This window comes from Agelaius phoeniceus, chromosome 22, assembly GCF_051311805.1.
Source record: "Agelaius phoeniceus isolate bAgePho1 chromosome 22, bAgePho1.hap1, whole genome shotgun sequence".
Lineage (NCBI taxonomy): Eukaryota > Metazoa > Chordata > Aves > Passeriformes > Icteridae > Agelaius > Agelaius phoeniceus.
Genome location: NC_135286.1, coordinates 5266106 through 5285178, shown reverse-complemented (window position 1 = coordinate 5285178; position 19073 = coordinate 5266106).

Below are 19073 nucleotides of genomic sequence, written 5' to 3'. Positions count from 1 at the left end.
TCTATTCTTCTTACTGCTGAGACCAAAAATACTGCACAGCCAAGCAATTCCCTGCAATACATTTGTACCTTCAGCACCTTTTTTGTCCTCCCCCACCAAAAAATACACCCAAACCCCCCCAAAAAAACCCACAAAATAAACCACTGAAAAAACCCCCACTAAAAAAAATCTTGGCAAAAATAGTGAGAGAATATTGAACAATCCCAAGTAAAGCACTGCAGATCACCTTCTGAAGGTGAGTGGGGAATTAGAGTTTCTGGTGAGTGGAGAATTAGAGTTTCTGCTCCTGTCTGAGGAACAAAATGCAGGAATTGGGGGTGCAGGGGGTGCTTTGAGCAGACCCAACACTGCCAGGAGCTCTGTTGGGAGCCATCAGTGCCAGGCACAGCTGCCCCTCACCCTTCCTGCTCTCAGCATCACAATCAGCACCCAGGGGCCCTCTGTGCTCAGTTTTAATAGAGGAGCACAAGGAGGTGAAATCGGGGTCGTTTTCTTCCTGCCCCAGGGGCACAGCAGAGCTTGGTGCTGGCCAGGATGGGCCAGGACACAGGAGAGGCATCAGTGAGTGGTGGAGGCAGGAAATACCTCCCTGGAGCAGAGCCTTTGTGATCACAGCGTTATTTACCACAGCCCCAGGGCTGCCAGGGCTCCAGGCCCTGCTCCCTCCCAGCACCAGCTTCAAACCTTCCCAGGACCTGCAGAGCACCTGCTCTTGCCCTGACTTGCTGAGGAAGTCAGGCTCCTTGCTGGGAGAAGGATTTAATTACATTTTGAAAGCCCTTTTCAGAGAGCCCTCAGTGCTGACTAACCCTGGCCATGGTCTGGGCTGGACTTTGAGCCCAGCATTTATTCAAGATCAAAGGCACTGGTGGAGCTGATTTATCACCTTGATTTCTGCACAGATTGCTGGGGTTTGCCCCACTTGTGACCGCAGAGCTTTTTAACCTGGGAGACTGGATTTAAGCAGGGACAGAGAACATTAACTGGGTAGAAGTGGATTGAAGCAGGGATTTTTTCCAGGAGCTGGACTGATGATCCTCCCAATGTCGCAGACATCTTTTATGGAAAATCCTTTCCTTAGGATTTTTTCCTCCTGAGAAGCTGAGAGGCCTCAGGAACAAAGTGTAACCAATGGTTATCTGCTGCTGTGGAATGCAACAGGTGCATCTGGGATTGGGCTCATGTGGTTGTTTCTAATTAATGGCCAATCACAGCCCAGCTGGCTCAGACTCTCTGTCCAAGCCACAAACCTTTGTTATCATTCCTTGCTATTCTATTCTTAGCCAGCCTTCTGAGATGAAACCTTCTCTTCTATTCTTTTAGTAAAGTTTTAATGTAATATATATCATAAAATAATAAATCAAACCTTCTGAAACATGGAGTCAGATCCTCGTCTCTTCCCTCATCTGAAAACCCCTGTGAACACCAGCACACTCCCAACCCAGGACATTCCATGATTCTGCAGTTCTGGGCCTGGGAAGTGCCAGGAAGATGCAGATTTGGGCTGAGGAGCAGGTCCTGGATGCTGGCAAGGAAGATGAGGGTCTCCTGCTGAGCTCTGTGACACTTTGCTAAAGTGTTCTGAGAGCTCTTCCCTCCCAACCCAGGCAGCTAATGGCTGCTTTATGTCCTGAAGCATGAGGGTTTAGGTCCCCTGCAGATTTTTATCCCATTTAATGTAACTGTAGATATCCTCTGTATTCATATAAATGAATAATCCTTTCTGAATCCTTCTAAGCACTTTGCCTTAGCAGGCTGGGTGTTATTAATCATAATGCTCTGCACTTAGACAGCATTTTACCTATTCCCAGTGCTGAACAAACACTGCCTAATTAACCTTCCCCATGCCAGGGGGGGTGATTATCACCCTTGCTGTCTGGGCAGGGAGGTGGCACCAAAAGCGTCAGTGAGTGGGGTTTGGGGTCAGGGCTGTCCCTTTCTCCTCCTTTGCTGTGGCAGTGGGCACAGGTCAGCCTCTGTGGCTCCAGACCTACTCAAAACTTCAATTTCCTTCCTGAGAACTCATAAAAACACAGCATGGAAGGCCTTAAAGCTCATCCAGCTCTGCCTTCCACCATGGATATTTTCTAATATCCCAGGCTGCTCCCAGCCCTGCCCAGCTGGGAAGGGAAATTCAAGGCAATGCCCTCACAAAGTGAAAAATGGAATATTGGAATGCCAGAATCCACAGAGTGACTGGGTTGGAAGAGCCCTTCAAGATCATTGAGTCCAACCCATGCCCTAACAACTCAATGAAACCATCCCAGAATGGTTTGGGTTGGAAGGGACCTTAAACCCCACCCAGTGCCACCCCAGCCATGGCAGGGCCACCTCCCACTGTGCCAGGTGCTGCCAGCCCCAATGTCCAGCCTGGCCTTGGGCACTGCCAGGGCTCCAGGGGCAGCCCCAGCTGCTCTGGCAATTCCAGCCCAGCCCCTGCCCACCCTGCCAGGGAACAATTCCCAATTCCCAAGATCCCATCCAGCCCTGCCCTCTGCCACTGGCAGCCATTCCCTGCCTCCTGGCCCTCCATCCTTGGCCCCAGTCCCTCTGCAGCTCTCCTGGAGCCCCTGCAGGCCCTGCAAGGGCTCTGAGCTCTCCCTGGAGCCTTCTCTGTGCCAGGCTGGACATTCTCAGCCTGGCTCCAGAGCAGAGGGGCTCTGGAATTATGGAATGGTTTGGGTTGGGAGGTGCCCTAAAGTCCACTCAGTCCCCCCCAGGGCCACCTCCCACTGTGCCAGGTGCTGCCAGCCCCAATGTCCAGCCTGGCCTTGGGCACTGCCAGGGCTCCAGGGGCAGCCACAGCTGCTCTGGGCACCTGTGCCAGCACCTCCCACCCTCCCAGGGAAGAATTTCCCCTGATATTTAATCCAATCCCACTTTCTGTCAGTGTAAAGCCGCCCCCTTTCCCTGTCCCTACATGCCCTTGTGAACAGTCCCTCTCCCTTTTTCTTGCAGAATTCTGGGCCAACATCATTTAATTCCCCTCCAACCCATTGGCTTTTTGCACTGGAGGTGCAGAGAGCTGAAAGCTGGAGCTGAAACCATTTAATTAACTAAACAGAAATCAGCACTGTGAAAACCGAGATGTTCTTGGGGGCAATTTTTGTCTCGTCAAAGCAATGGGGAGTTGGGGTGGGTGGAGGGAAATTCCACCAGAGCAGCTCAGGCTGGGTTTGCTCTGCAGCCACCAGCAGCAGCAGCAGGGGAATAGTGATGATGATGATAATAATAATGATGATGATGATGATGCTAACGAGAATATTCCTGTGCCTGGGTTCCCTGCAGCATCCTGCTCCGACAGATCCCAGAGCACATCAGAAACGGGGCTGCTGCTGTCACTGCTCCTGCTCAGGCTGGCTTGGCACAAATGCCACACAGCTCAGAGCCAGGCTGGAGCTGCCACCGCCCCCCGTGTCCCCTGGGGGTGCCAAGGCTCTGAGACACCCCCAGCAGGGCTGGCACTGTCCCTGTCACACCAAATAGGGATGGCACTGTCCCTGTCACACTCTGCTAGGGTGGCACTGTCCCTGTCACCCCCAGCCCAATCCCTGTCACCCCCAGCAGGGCTGGCACTGTCCCTGTCACTGTCCCTGTCACCCCCAGCACAGTCCCTGTCACACCCTGCAGGGCTGGCACTGTCCCTGTCACACCCAATAGGGATGGCACTGTCCCTGGCACACCCAGCAGGGCAGGCACTGTCCCTGTCACACCCTGCAGGGCTGGCACTGTCCCTGGCACACCCTGCTAGGGTGGCACTGTCCCTGTCACACCCAGCACAGTCCCTGTCACACCCAATAGGGATGGCACAGTCCCTGTCATCACACCCTGCAGGGCTGGCACTGTCCCTGTCACACTCTGCTAGGGTGGCACTGTCCCTGTCACACCCAGCAGGGCTGGCACTGTCCCTGGCACACCAAATAGGGATGGCACAGTCCCTGTCATCACACCCTGCAGGGCTGGCACTGTCCCTGGCACACTCTGCTAGGGTGGCACTGTCCCTGTCACACCCAGCACAGTCCCTGGCACACCCAGCAGGGCTGGCACTGTCCCTGTCACCCCCAGCACAGCCCCTGTCACATCCTGCATGGCTGGCACTGTCCCTGTCACACCCAATAGGGATGGCACTGTCCCTGTCACCCCCAGCAGGGCTGGCACAGTCCCTGGCACTGTCCCTGTCACCCCCAGCAGGGCTGGCACAGTCCCTGTCAGAGTCCCTGGCACAGTCCCTGGCACACCCAGCTGCTCAGGGACCTTGCACCCCTCCTGCCCTGGGCTGCTCCATGCCCAGTGGCCCAGGGTGGTGGGGACAGTCCCACCCTCCCGTACCCCATCACACACAGGGTTAATTAACCCTTCCTGGCCAGGGATGAGGCCCAAGGGATGAGGAGAGAACATCCCATGGCCAGGACACTGGGGGCTCCCTGCCATGGCTGGGAGATGGAGAATTGCCTTCCCAGGGTCCTTTCCTTCTGTTTCCTTTTCCTTTTTCTTTTTCTCTTTCCTTTTTCCCTTTCCTTTCCTTTCCTTTCCTTTCCTTTCCTTTCCTTTCCTTTCCTTTCCTTTCCTTTCCTTTCCTTTCCTTTCCTTTCCTTTCCTTTCCTTTCCTTTCCTTTCCTTTCCTTTCCTTTCCTTTCCTTTCCTTTCCTTTCCTTTCCTTTCCTTTCCTTTCCTTTCCTTTCCTTTCCTTTCCTTCCCTTCCCTTCCCTTCCCTTCCCTTCCCTTCCCTTCCCTTCCCTTTCCTTTCCCCATTCCCCTTTCCCCTTTCCATTCCCTTTTCCCCTTTCCCCTTTTCCCTTTCCCCTTTCCCCTTTCCCCTTTCCCCTTTCCCCTTTCCCCTTTCCCCTTTCCATTCCCTTCACCCTTCCCCTTTCCCCTTCTCTCCAGACCCTGCAGTGCCAATGCCAAGGAGTTTTTGCAGCCCCCACAGCCCAGCCCTGCAGTGTTTGTGCCCCTTTGGGCAGCCCTTGGCTGTGCCAGCCCTGGCAGCTCCTGAGCCTGGTGCCCCAGGTGCTGTGAGTGCCCAAATAATCCCAGACTGCTTTGGGTTGGGAGGGACCTGAAATCCCCTCCAGTGCCACCCCTGCCATGGCCTGGACACCTCCCAGTGCCCCAGGCTGCTGCCAGCCCTGGGATGGGCAATTCAAACACTTCCAGGGATGGGGAGTTCAAAACCTTCACATTTCAAATCTTTGCTTCTCCTGCACTGTGACCTAAAGGCAGTTGCTGCCCCGTGCCTCAGTTTCCCCAAGCAATGACCAGGGTGGTGGCTCTGCTCTACATCCCAGAGGCCAGAAGGGAAAATCCTCTGCAAGAAAAGCAGCAAAGCAGAAGCTCACAGGGTTTGGAGGTGGTGCTTCCCTGTCACTCCTTATCCACACCAGGGGATTTGCTCGGGATGCCTGCACAAGGGAGGAATCCCCTCTCCCCCTTGGCTGTTCTGTGCTTCCCTGGGAGAGCAGAGGAAGGTGATGGATGGCTCAGGAGGGCAGGCAGTGCTGCCCTTTCTGTTTGTGTGCAGTGTGTCTAATATACTGATCTATGCTGCATTCATCCCTTTTAAATATAAATCAATAAGCTGCTGTATTTCAGAGGGGCCGCTCAATGTGCAGGATAAATGTCTCCATTCCCTGGTGTGCCCCTGCCCGCCCTGGAGGGCTGCAGCTCTCAGCACACGTGCCCAGGCTGTGCCAGAGGGCTGTGCCAGGCTTTTCCCTCTGAGAGGGAGCCCAGGGAAGCTGTGCCAGGGTTTCTCCCCATCCTGAGCCTGCCGAGGTCCTGGGCAGCAGCAGCAGCAGCACAGAACCAGCCCCGTGCCTGCCCTGCAGGGAGGCACCTGCACCTTTGGGAGCCCAGCTGGCCCAGGCATGGGAGCAGAGAGCTCATCCCAGCCCTGCTGGGCAGCCTGGGGGGTTTGCAGCAGCTCAGAGCAGGCAGCAGTGTGTGCTCCCTTCCCCTTTTCTCTTCTCCTTTCCCTTTTCCCTTTCCCCTTTTCCCTTTCCCCTTCCCATTTCCCTTTCCCCTTTTTCCCTTCCCCTTCCCCTTTTCCCTTCCCCTTTTTGATTTACCTTCCCCTTTTCCCTCCCCCTTTTCCTTCCCCGTTTTCCCTTTTCCCTTTCCCCTTTCCCTTTTCCATTTCCATTTTCCATTTCCATTTTCCCTTTCCCCTTTTCCCTTTACCTTTTCCCTTTCCCCTTCCCCTTTTCCCTTTCCTTTTCCCCTTTGCCCTTTTCCCTTCCCCTTTCCCTTTTCCATTTCCCTTTTCCCTTTCCCCTTCCCCTTTCCCCTTTTCCCTTTCCCCTTCCCCTTTTCCCTTCCCCTTTCCCTTTTCCCCTTTCCCCTTCCCTTTTCCCTTCTCCCCAGACCCTGCCATGCCAAGGCACAAGGAGGTTTTGCAGACCCCCAGAGCCCAGGGCTGGGGGCTGATCCCACAGCCAGGGCAGAGGGAAAGGGGGAAATTCTGCCCTGCTCAGGTGATTCCCCACCTGCAGAGCTCGGAATTCCAACCTCAGCAGCGCCTGGAGCTGCTGGAGAGAGCCCAGAGGAGCCCACGGAGCTGCTGCAGGGCTGGAGCCCCTCTGGAGCCAGGCTGGGAGAGCTGGGGGTGCTGCCCTGGAGAGGAGAAGGCTCCAGGGAGAGCTCAGAGCCCTTGCAGGGCCTGAAGGGGCTCCAGGAGAGCTGCAGAGGGACTGGGGCCAAGGATGGAGGGCCAGGAGGCAGGGAATGGCTGCCAGTGGCAGAGGGCAGGGCTGGATGGGATCTTGGCAATTGGGAATTGTTCCCTGGCAGGGTGGGCAGGGGCTGGGCTGGAATTGCCAGAGCAGCTGGGGCTGCCCCTGGAGCCCTGGCAGTGCCCAAGGCCAGGCTGGACATTGGGGCTGGCAGCACCTGGCACAGTGGGAGGTGGCCCTGGGCTGCAATGAGCTGGCATTGAAGATCCCTTCCCACCCAAACCACTCTGGCATTCCCATTCCTCAATCCAGGATGGAAACCAGCACCAAAAACCATTGCAGCAAATGGAGAAAGGCAAGGAAAGAATGATTTCCTGCATGGTTCCAGGTGCCCCCAGTGCCATTTGCCACAGGGGTTTGGAGCCTGGCAAGGCCTGGTTCGAGAGGTTTGGGCTCTGCCAGGGTGCCCAGAGCAGCTGTGGCTGCCCCTGGAGCCCTGGCAGTGCCCAAGGCCAGGCTGGGCATTGGGGCTGGCAGCACCTGGCACAGAGGGAGGTGTCTCTGCCATGGCAGGGGTGGCACTGGAGGGGATTTCAGTTCTTTCCAACCAAACCATTCTGGGATTCTGTGATTCCTGTTTAAGCCCAGCCCTGCTCCACAAAGGTTTGTTCGCATTTCAGGCACTGCCCCCGGGCTCTAAATGAGTTCACTGCCAGACCTGCAGGTAAATTTGGGGCCTTTGTAAAACTATAAAAAACCTCTTTTTCCCTAAAACACATTAAAATATAAAACAATAAAAATATTCAAATGATAAATATCAAACTGAAATCTCCATACTAAAATAAAGAAATATTAGAATAACTATAATCCTATAAAAAAAATTTGAAACCCTATACCGCCCCAGAAAAAAAACCGACCTGTATTCCCAAAAATAAAAATATTTTTTAAAATAAATAATAAAAACTTTTACCTTTTAAACAACTCAACTTTAAAACAATACCCCATAAATTAACATAACCCATAAACACAACTATAAATATTGCTAAAAAAAATTCACAATTACAAATTTCCAAATTTACAACAACTACTATTCATAAAAAAAATTAATAATGACAAAAAACCTATTTAACTCATTTAAAAAATCTCCATCATTTGGCTCCAGGGTTGGAGCCACATCCACCCCTCTCTGCTCCTTATCCTGCTGGGAGCTGGGCAATGGCACTGCTGCTATGAGAGATTAAAAATAAAATAAAATATAAAATAAAATTAATAATAAATGAAATTAAATTAAATTAAAATAAAATAAAATAAAGTAAAATAAAATAAAATAAAGTAAAATAAAATAAAACAATAAAGTAAAATAAAATAAAATAATAAAATCTACTCCTCACAATTGCAAAATAGTTGCAGATCCAAGTACTGCTAATTATACAACAGTTCCAGATCTAGGCTATTATTTATGATCAAAAAATGTCAATTTGTATAGACTCCAACATTTCACCTACTAAAAAGCTCACCTATTAATTCATGTTGCATTTAAATGTTCATTTTAAGACAGATTTCTCTGCTTAATGCACACGATTCTCTTTCAAGTCCTTTGCAAGCCAGAGTTGAAGTTGAAAAGGAGAAGCAATCCCTTTTCTGGAACCTTCTGCTCAGAGGAAAAAACCAAAAAAACTTAATTATCCCTCAATATTTTATTAATAATCAATTTCTTCTTATTCTTTTTTTTTAATGAGACATCATTACATAAACACCCTCATTTTCTGGAGTGCATGTGGTGTTTGTCAGAGCTTGGATAAATTTGGAGAAATATAGATAAATATGGACAAACATGGATAAATATAGATAAATATGGAAAAATAGGTAAATATGGATAAATTTGGAGAAATATGGATAAATATAGGTAAATATGGAGAAATATAGATAAATATGGACAAACATGGATAAATATGGATAAATATAGGTAAATATGGATAAATTTGGGGAAATATGGATAAATATAGGTAAATATGGAGAGATATAGATAAATATGGACAAACATGGATAAATATGGATAAATATAGGTAAATATGGATAAATTTGGAGAAGTATGGATAAATATAGATAAATTTGGAGAAATATAGATAAATTTGGATAAATATAGATAAATATGGCTAAATATTGAGAAATTTGGAGAAATTTGGAGAAATTTGGAGAAATATAGATAAATATGGACAAACATGGATAAATATGGATAAATATAGGTAAATATGGATAAATTTGGGGAAATATGGATAAATAGAGATAAATTTGGAGAAATATAGATAAATATGGACAAACATGGATAAATATAGGTAAATATGGAAAAATAGGTAAATATGGATAAATTTGGAGAAATATGGATAAATATAGGTAAATATGGATAAATTTGGAGAAATATGGCTAAATATTGATAATTTTGGAGAAATTTGGAGAAATATAGATAAGTATGGACAAACATCGGTAAATATAGGTAAATATGGATAAATTTGGAGAAGTATGGATAAATATAGATAAATTTGGAGAAATATAGATAAATATGGACAAACATGGATAAATATAGGTAAATATGGATAAATTTGGAGAAGTATGGATAACTATAGATAAATTTGGAGAAATTTGGAGAAATATGTCTAAATTTGATAAATTTGGAGAAATATGGATAAATTTGGATAAACTTGGATAAATTTGGATAAATATAGGTAAATATGGCTAAATACATCCCCAGGGTGAGGGCACATCCCTGGGACAGTGGCACACGCCCAGGCCAAGGGCAAAGCCAAATCCTTGGGTGAGTGGCACAAACCCAGGAAGATGGCGTGTCCCCAAGAAAATGGCATGTCCCCAAAACAATGGCACTTCCCCAGGACCAGGGCACATCCCCAGGATCAGGGCACATCCCAGAGACAGTGGTGTGTCCCCAGGACGATGGCACATGCCCAGGACAATGAGACATCCACAGGAGAGTGACACATGCCCAGGATCAGGGCACGTCCCCAGGACCATGGCACATCCCAGAGACAGTGGCACATCCCCAGGACCATGGCACATCCCCAGGACAGTAGCATGTCCCCAGGATGATGGCTCAGCCCCAAGACAATGACACATCCCCAGGACAGTGGCGTGTCCCCAGGATGATGGCACATCCCAGAGACAGTGGCACATCCCCAGGACAATGACACATCCCCAGGACCATGGCACATCCCAGAGACAGTGGCGTGTCCCCAGGATGATGTCACATCCCCAGGACCATGGCACATCCCCAGGATGATGGCACATGCCCAGGACCATGGCACATCCCAGAGACAGTGGCACGTCCCCAGGATGATGGCACATCCCTGGGACAGTAGCGTGTCCCCAGGACAATGGCACATCCCCAGGACCAAGGCACATCCCCAGGACTATGGCACATCCCAGAGACAGTGGCCTGTCCCCAGGATGATGGCACATCCCCAGGACCATGGCACATCCCCAGGATGATGGCACATCCCCAGGACCATGGCACATCCCCGGGACAGTAGAGTGTCCCCAGGATGATGGCACATCCCCAGGATGATGTCACATCCCCAGGACCATGGCACATCCCCAGGATGATGTCACATCCCCAGGACAATGGCACATCCCCAGGATGATGGCACATCCCCAGGACCATGGCACATCCCCAGGATGATGGCACATGCCCAGGACCATGGCACACCCCTGTGGCCCAGCGTGCCCGGTGAGGACGTGCAGAGCCGCGCCCGGAGGTGGGAGGGGATCCCGGCATTCCTGCAGGGAGCGGCAAGGAGCCGTGGGTGATAGATAAGACCCTGGCAGCGTTCAATAAGTCTCCGAGGCTGCTGCCTAAGTGAGATGTTGACAGAAACAAAAGAAACCCCGTTAGGAAATCTCTCCCCCTCCTGGAAGAGGGCGAGGGTTTTCTTGGAGGGGGGAGAGGGAGGTTTGCATACATTTCAAGGCTCAGCCAAAATACAAAGTGCTTTTTGTGAACGCAAGAGAAAAGGACGTGAAGCAGGCAGAAGAGGAGGAGGAAGAGAAGGGGAAGGATGCCTCAATACAAAAAAGCTTAGCCTGATAAAATATTTAGGACGGGCTCACACATCAGAATATTAATGCTCTGCATTCCTTGTGCTTGCACTCTGTTGATCTTCATTCTCCAGTGACCTTGTTTACAGTATCTGAATTTGCAGTCTGCATTTTAATAAGGCCCTGAGAGAAGGTCTGAGACACAGCGCCTCGCTGAACCAACTTCAAAACCCTGCTCCGAATGGTTGGAATCCTGGAGGATGGGCTGTGCCTCGGGGCTGCCTGCTGCCCTCCGAGGACCGACCCTCGGGAGAGCCCATTTTGTGCCACTGTCCCAGGGGTTTGGCTTTGCCCTCGCCCTGGGCACGTGCCATCCTCCCGAGGATGTGCCACCATCCCAGGTATGCGCAGGCAAACCGGGGCAGCACGGAGAGCATCCTCCACGCCGCTCATCAATGCCCCTTCCCAATCCTCCATCCCAGGTATGCGTAGGCAAACTGGGGCAGCACAGAGAGCATCCTCCACGCCGCTCATCAATGCCCCTTCCCAATCCTCCAAGGCTCGCTGGAAGCCCCACAGGATGCACAACACCTGGGCCCCTTCTCTTCCTCCTGCCAGCCCCTGGTGACCCCCGGGCCATCGAGCGGCCGGTCCCCAGGGGCTGTGCCAGCCGCCGTTAAGCAGCTGCGAGTGCCGGGGAGCCACGGTCCCCTCTGCAGGCAGCGCTGCGGGCCCGAGGCAGCCGCCGTCCCCTGCAGCGCCTGCAGAGCGATGCGTGTTCCCGGGCCCGCATTGCCTAATGGGCCGTGAAGGGTCTCAGCAGGCAGAGCCCAGGCTCGGGGGGATGCGGGGGACACGGGGCGGGCAGCACGTTTGTCACATCTGCTCCCCGCTCCTGCCGGCCTGCGGAGGGCAGCGGGAGCCCGGAGCATCCCCGGGGATGCGGCAGCGCCCGGCTCGGCCCGCCCGGGGCTGGCAGCGTCCGACCGGGCTGGGCCGGGCTCTGGGCACGGGGGCGCGGTGGCACCGGGGTCATTTTGCTGCTGTCCCCGTCCTGCGCCAATCCCCCCTGTGGCACGGGGGTCATTCTGCTGCGGTCCCTGTTCCGCTGGGGTTCCCGTCCTGCTGCAGTCCCTCTGTCCTGCTGCAGTCCCTCTGTCCTGCTGCAGTCCCTCTGTCCTGCTGGCGTCTCCGTCCGGCTCCGGTCCCTGTCCTGCTCTGGTCCCCGTCCTGCTGGGGTCCCTGTCCTGCTGCTGTTCCCATCCCTCTCCGGTCCCCATCCTGCTGTGGTCCCCATCCTGCTCTGGTCCCTGTCCTGCTCCGATCCCCGTCCTGCTCCGGTTCCTGTCTTGCTCTGGTCCCCCTCCTGCTGCTGTTCCCATCCCGCTCCCGGCCCCATCCCTCTCCGGTCCCCATCCTCCTCCGATCCCAGTCCCTCTCCCGCTCCCGTCCCCGTCCCTCTCCGGTCCTTGTCCCTCTCCGGTCCCTGTCCTGCTGCTGTCCCCGTCCCGCTCCGGTCCCCGTCCCCCCAGCAGAGGGTGGTGGCAGCCCGCGCACACGCCAGGGCTGGCTGCCGCTGGAGACAGCAAGGACATCCCGGGCTGCGGACGGGGCTGGCGGTGTCCGGTGTCCTGCACAACTCCCGGGGAGCCTCGCTGTCCCCAGGGACGGCCCTGCCCTGTTTGTCCCTGGGGAACACGCGGTGAGGGCGGTGCGGAGCTGTGTGCCCGCAGGAACAGCAACAGGGCCTGGAGGATTCGGGAACAGCGTCCTCGAAAGCTGATCCTGGAAATGAGCTCGTGCCAGTCACAGCCCTCAAATACCCAAAGCGTTCAGAAGGTGGGGGAGAGCCTTCCTTTATCCACCCCCATCCTGCTGGGTTTGGGGCACCCTTCCCTTGTCCCACCCCATCCTGCTGGGTTTTCGGCATCCTTCCCTTATCCCACCCCATTCCTGCTGGGTTTGGGCATCCTTCCTTTGTCCACCCCACTCCTGCTGGGGTTTGGGACATCCTTCCCTTATCCCATCCCACTCTTGCTGCATTTTGGGGCACCTTTTCCTTGTCCCACCTCACTCCTGCTGGGTTTAGGGCACCCTTCCCTTGTCCCAACTCACTCCTGCTGGGGTTTGGGGCACCCTTCCCTTATCCCACCCCATTCCTGCTGGGTTTGGGACATCCTTCCCTTATCCCATCCCACTCTTGCTGGGGTTTGGGGTACTCTTCCCTTATCCCACGCCTGCTGGGTTTTGGGGCAACTTTCACTTATCCCATCCCACTCTTGCTGGGTTTTGGGGCATATTTCCCTTATCCCACCCCCCTCTTGCTGGGATTTGGGGCACCCTTCCCTTATCCACTCCATTCCTGCTGGATTTTGGGGCACCCTTCCCTTATCCCATCACATTCCTGCTGGGTTTTGGAGCACCTTTCCCTTACCTACCCAATTCCTGCTGGGATTTGGGGCACCCTTCCCTTATCCCACCCCACTCCTGCTGGGTTTTGCTTCCAGAGGAACCAGGAATGTCCCGTGATTTGGAAAGGCAGCCGCACTCCCCCCCTCCCCGGCCACCCCGCCTCTCCTGTCGCTGCCCCCGGGCAGTTCTGTGTCCTGCAGTGTCCCCGTGGTGCCACAGCCAGGGCACCATGACAGCAGCATCCTCCAAAGGCATCCAAGGAGTGTCACAGCACGGGCACCGTGCCAGCAGCAGAGGCAGGAGGGAGTTTGTGCCCACACAGCACTTGGCACGTTTTTAGTCCAACATAAATCACAGAATATCCTCAGCTGGAAGGGACCCACAAGGATCATCAAAGGACGCCTCCTAAAGGAGCTCAGCTCAGTGAGTCCTCATGGACACTCTGGCAGGGAAGGGAGGATGAGGTGTTTTATCTGTTTCACAAATGGGAAAATAAAATCTGGAAGCTCTGGCAAAGCAAAGGTGGGAACGTGGAGCAGATCCCTTCCAGTTTTACCTTTCTCACCTCAGCATCCCCTGGGCCATGCAGCCAGCTGGGTGTTCCTGCTCCTGCACAGCCTCCTGGAGACCTCCCCTGTTTCAATCCTGGAAAAAGTTCAAGTCTCTCCCCCTTGACTGCTCACAGAGGAATATCCCAGGGCAAAGCAGCACCTTCCTGAGGAGCCCACAGTCCTGGGGATGGTGATGCACAGGATCCCACAGCCCTGGGGATGGTGATGCACAGGATCCCACAGCCCTGGGGATGGGGATGCACAGGATCCCACAGCCCTGGGGATGGTGATGCACAGGAGCCCCACAGCCCTGGGGATGGGGATGCACAGGATCCCACAGCCCTGGGATGGTGATGCACAGGAATCACACAGCCCTGGGATGGTGATGCACAGGATCCCTGGGGATGGTGATGCACAGGATCCCACAGCCCTGGGATGGGGATGCACTGCCTGCTGCTTCTCCCCTGTGGAAAGGGAAGAGTTTGAGAGGCTCCAGGGCTGCACCAGAGCATGGAGATCTCCAGCAAAGCAGGGACAAGGTGCAGCTCCAACTCAGCACTGGTTCAGACAGAGGCTCAGACCTGACAGAGGTTCAGAGATGATTCTCAAGAGCAGCAGGGGATGTTCCTCCTCCCTGACCTTTCCTCCTGCTCGGAAGAGCTGCAGGCACAGAGGTGTTTCTGTCCCTGTCTCTGCTCAGCCTGTCCAGCCTGCCTGGGCAGGTTTGTGACCAGCTCAGCTGCAGCCTGGGCAGGTTTGGCCCTGCAGCTCTTTCCTTGCTGGGCAGCTGCTTGCTCTGTCCTTGTTGCTTGCTCTCCTCCTGCCGCTTGCTTTTTTTAGGATGCCTGAATTGAACTTGAATTCCAAACCATTACATGGGTGATCCTGTGCATCTTCTCATGGTTCTGGAGAGAATTTCCCCCAGGACAATCCTTGCCAGACAGGAGAGACCTTTCTGGCAGCTGCTGGGAGCTGAGCTGGGTGCTCCCATCATGATCACTTCAACCACTGACGCCTGAGGTCAGCTCCAGGCCTCTTTCCCACTGTTAAATAAACCTCAGCACCATTTTTAGAAGTCCCTCCTGTGGTGGTGTTCACAGGGGTCCTGTGATAAATAATTAAATTGGGGAGCAAGTTGATGGCCAAATGGGTTCCTTAATAAATAGTTTTACCCCATCTGCCAGGGGTTGTAGAATTCAAATGGGCCAACAATGTTTGGGCCCTGTGACCGTGTTCACAGGGGTCTGAGGATGAGGGAAGAGACAAGGATCTGACTCCATGTTTCAGAAGGCTGATTTATTATTTTATGATATATATTATATTAAAAGTATACTAAAAGAATAGAATAAAGGATTTCATCAGAAGGCTGGCTAAGAATAGAAAAAGAAAGAAAGAATGATAACAAAGGTTTGTGGCTCAGCTCTCTGTCTGAGCCAGCTGGGCTGTGATTGACCATTAATTAGAAACAACCACATGAGCCCAATCCCAGATGCACCTGTTGCATTCCACAGCAGCAGATAACCATTGGTTACATTTTGTTCCTGAGGCCTCTCAGCTTCTCAGGAGGAAAAACCTTAAAGAAAGGCTTTTCCATAAGAGATGTGTGTGACACCCTCCCACAGTGGATGGGGACCCACAGTCACTCTGGGACAGGCTGAGAAAACCCAGCAGCCCTGAGATGCCTGGCAAAGATGAGAGAGTGCACAGAGCTCCAGGCTGACTTTTGTTTTCCAGTTCAAAGCTTTTGGCACAGCCCCAGTCTCTATTTCCAACTTGGCTGGGCACCATCAGAAGGGCAAGAGTGTGGCTACTCATTAAGTCAATCCCAATTCTCCCTGGGCTCTGGAGCTTGGCTGACAACACCAACATCCCAGGGAGGTGGGATTCCCTGGGAAAAGCCAGAGACAGCTCCCAGGGAGGTGGGATTCCCTGGGAAAAGCCAGAAGCTCTACATTATCTAGAGCATCTGAAGATAATACCAGCACTTCTTTCTTCTTATTGCTAAAAAAAGGCCAAACAAGCAAACAAAAACCCCAAAAAAACACCCCCAAAAAAATAAATAAAAAAAAACATCCCAAACCAAAAAGGTGCTAAACTCTTCTTACTCATAGCATAAATTGCCCAATGGAAGACAAAGCATATTTCTGGTTGCAGCAGGTCCTCTCTGTTGTGCTGTGCTGCCTCAGAAATTCTTGCATTAACATTGCTCAGTCATAGCACTTATGGGAGGAAATACTTTGTTACTATTGGATTATTCTTGAGAAAGTTTTGAGAAGATGAGCAGTGTTTAATGGCAGTTACCTAAAAATGTCTTTTTTGTGCAGTCACACTCAAATCAGTCTGGATGAACTAATTTTAATTATTAATAAATTATTAGTGGATAACTGAAATTTTAAGGAAGTTTTTAGAATCCCAGGGAGGTGGGATTCCCTGGGAAAAGCCAGAGGCAAATGCCAGGGGGCACAGAGGGCTCTGGGCTGGGCTGTGCACACAGCTCATGGCAGCCCCTGCCCTGACACAGCTGTGTCTGCTCCCTGTTGAAGGTCTGTGCCCTGGGAGGTGCCCCTGGGGCCACCACTTTGCCCACAGGTGTCATTTGGGGGGGCAGGATGAGGCTGCTGAGTGCCTGGGCACCCTCCTGGGATGTGGAGGGAGAGGTGTCTTGGTTTGGAAAGCCAGGTGTCTGCAGGAGCCTCCCCTGAAATGGAGAATGCAAACCCTCCCCACCCCTCTGAATTGCTGTAGATTTTAAATTAAGGGGCTCTCAGGCAAAAATATGGGAGCAGGAAATAACAGTTCTTTAATAGGGAAAGGAGAAAAATAAAAGGATAAAATAAAGAATGCAGTGAACTAAAGCAACAGTGGCAGAGTCAGAACCCAGCCTGACACCCTGTGGGTCAGGCTGTGGGCAGCAGAACCATTGGAATTGTGGCTCAGCCCTCCTGCAGTGCCAGGGCTGGTTCTGCTGGAGCAGGGATCCTGGAGAAAGGTGCAGTCTCTGCCTCTGCAGATCCAGGGCAAGAGGCAGCTGCTGTTCCTCTGGGCAATGCAGTGCAGAAGCCGTGCTGGTGTTCCAGAATCTCCAGATTCTATCCGGGTAGGAATGCTTGGCTCCTCCCTCTGGGCTCCCATCTGCCAATGGGATGCTGTAGTTCTTATCAGCCATGCAGGGACATTCCAGAGCTGTTAGCAGCAGGTGTCCCCTCCTGAGGGAGGAGTGATTGTGGTCACTGAGAGAGAGAGATAAGGCAAACTGCCCACTTGACAAAGGCATCTGCCATGCAGATGGTAATGGAAAACATCTTGCATTGCAATCTGGAACAGGAGGCTGATGTGTCCTGCAGCCTGTGAGCAGGGCAGTGGCTGTGAGGAGCTGCAGAGTCCCCTGGAGGCTCATTGCCTCCTCTGTGAGGCATTTTTGGCTGCAGAGGTACAATCTCCAGAGAAAGAGGCTCATGTCCTTGGGGATGTGAGGCTTTGGAGGCCATAATCCCACCTGTCCCATGAGGCCACCAGTGCATCTTCCTGCACCATCTGAGCTCTTTCCCCTCTGGGCCAGCTCATTCCCCGCTGGGATGGGGCAGAGCTTGGACACTGGGAGCAGCTCAGGTTCTGCCAGCCTGTCCCAGCAGCTCTGGAGCAGGGCAGGGTGGCTGTGCTGGCACAGCCCCAGGGCTCTCACAGCTCCTGCAGCAGAGCTGTGGTGCACAGGGCCATCTGGTAGCACTGTGTCCCACAGGGGGGCCATTCAGTGGCACTGGGTCCCATGGGGGGGACATTGGATGGCACTGTGTCCAACGGGGGGCCATTCAGTAGCACTGGGTCCTACAGGGTGGCATTCAGTGGCACTGAGTCCCACCAGGAGGGCCATTTGGTGGCACCGGGTCCTTTGGGAGGGCCAGTCAGTGGCACTGGGTCCCATGGGGGGGACATTCAGTGTCACTGTGTCCCATGAGGGGGCCAGTCAGTGTCACTGTGTCCCATGGGAGGAGCCATTCAGTGTCACTGTGTTCAATGTGGGGGACATTCAGTGTCACTGTGTCCCATGAGGGGGCCAGTCAGTGACACTGGCTCCCATAGAGGGGACATCCAGTGGCAGTGGGTGCCACCAGGAGGGCTGTCCAGTGTCATTAGGTCCCACAGGGGAGCCAATCAGTGGCACTGGGTCCCATGGGGGGTTCTGCCTGTGCCAGGCTCCCCTGGCCACCCCCAGCCCCCTCCCCACCCCTGTCCCCAGCGCTGGCAGGGCCCCGCCTGAGGGCTGGCCGTGATTTATCTCAGAACATTTCTTGCCTGTTGAAAGGCTGACCTCAGATATGGAGAGACGACGCGGGGAAGATGTACGAGTGTCTCTCGGCAAAAGTGCATCAGAGAAATTGAGCGTGAGCTGCCATCAATCTGCAGCCAGGGACGGGAGGGACCCGCCAAGGTCACCCTTGGGAGCTGAGTCAGCCCCGCCGCTCCTCCATCCATCACAGCCACGGCAGGGGGAGCAGGGCTGGGGGCAATCCCTGCTCATCCCTCACCTGCCCCCTGCATTGGAGCTGGAGCGGCACAAATGTCACGGGGGGCACGGGCACGGGGACCTTTGGTGGCCGTAACAGGGCCTGGCAGGCTCTGAGGATCCTGCCCGGGCTGGGACAAGGACAGGATGGATGGAAGGCAGGACACAGGTGACAGGAGGGTTTTTGCCTCTCTGGCTCCAGCTCGGGCAGCAGCAGGGTTTGGATCACCTGAGGAGTGTCCCCTGAATGTGGAAAGGCTGAGTTCTTCTCAGCAGTTCTTAGAGCAGCAAGAGTGAATCAGGGAATGTCACAATCCCTGAGGGTGGAAAAACCTCCAAGACCATGGAGTGCAACCTTGGAATGCTCCTGTGCCCATTGAACCTTGGCACAAAGTGCCACACTGCCCCATGTTTGGGCACATCTATGGATGGTGACTGCACCGCTGCCCTGAGCAGCCCATTCCAGTGGTTAACTCTGCTCTCAGGGAAGAAATCTCCCATAAAATCCACCCGGAGCCTGCCCTGGCCCAGCCTGGGGCCGTTCCCTCTGCTCCTGTCCCTGTTCCCTGGAGCAGAGCCCGACACAGCCCTGCCCACAGCTCAGCTCTGCCCCCAGAGAGGACAGGCAGGGTGGGTGTCGTGTCAGGGAACCTTCCAGAACAGGTCCCTGTGACCGTGTTCACAGGGGTCCCAGGATGAGGGAAGAGACGAGGATCTGACTCCATGTTTCAGAAGGCTGATTTATTATTTTATGATATATATTATATTAAAACTATACTAAAAGAATAGAAGAAAGGATTTCATCAGAACGCTGGCTAAGAATAGAATACAAAGGAATGATAACAAAGGTTTGTGGCTCAGCTCTCTGTCCAAGCCAGCTGACTGTGA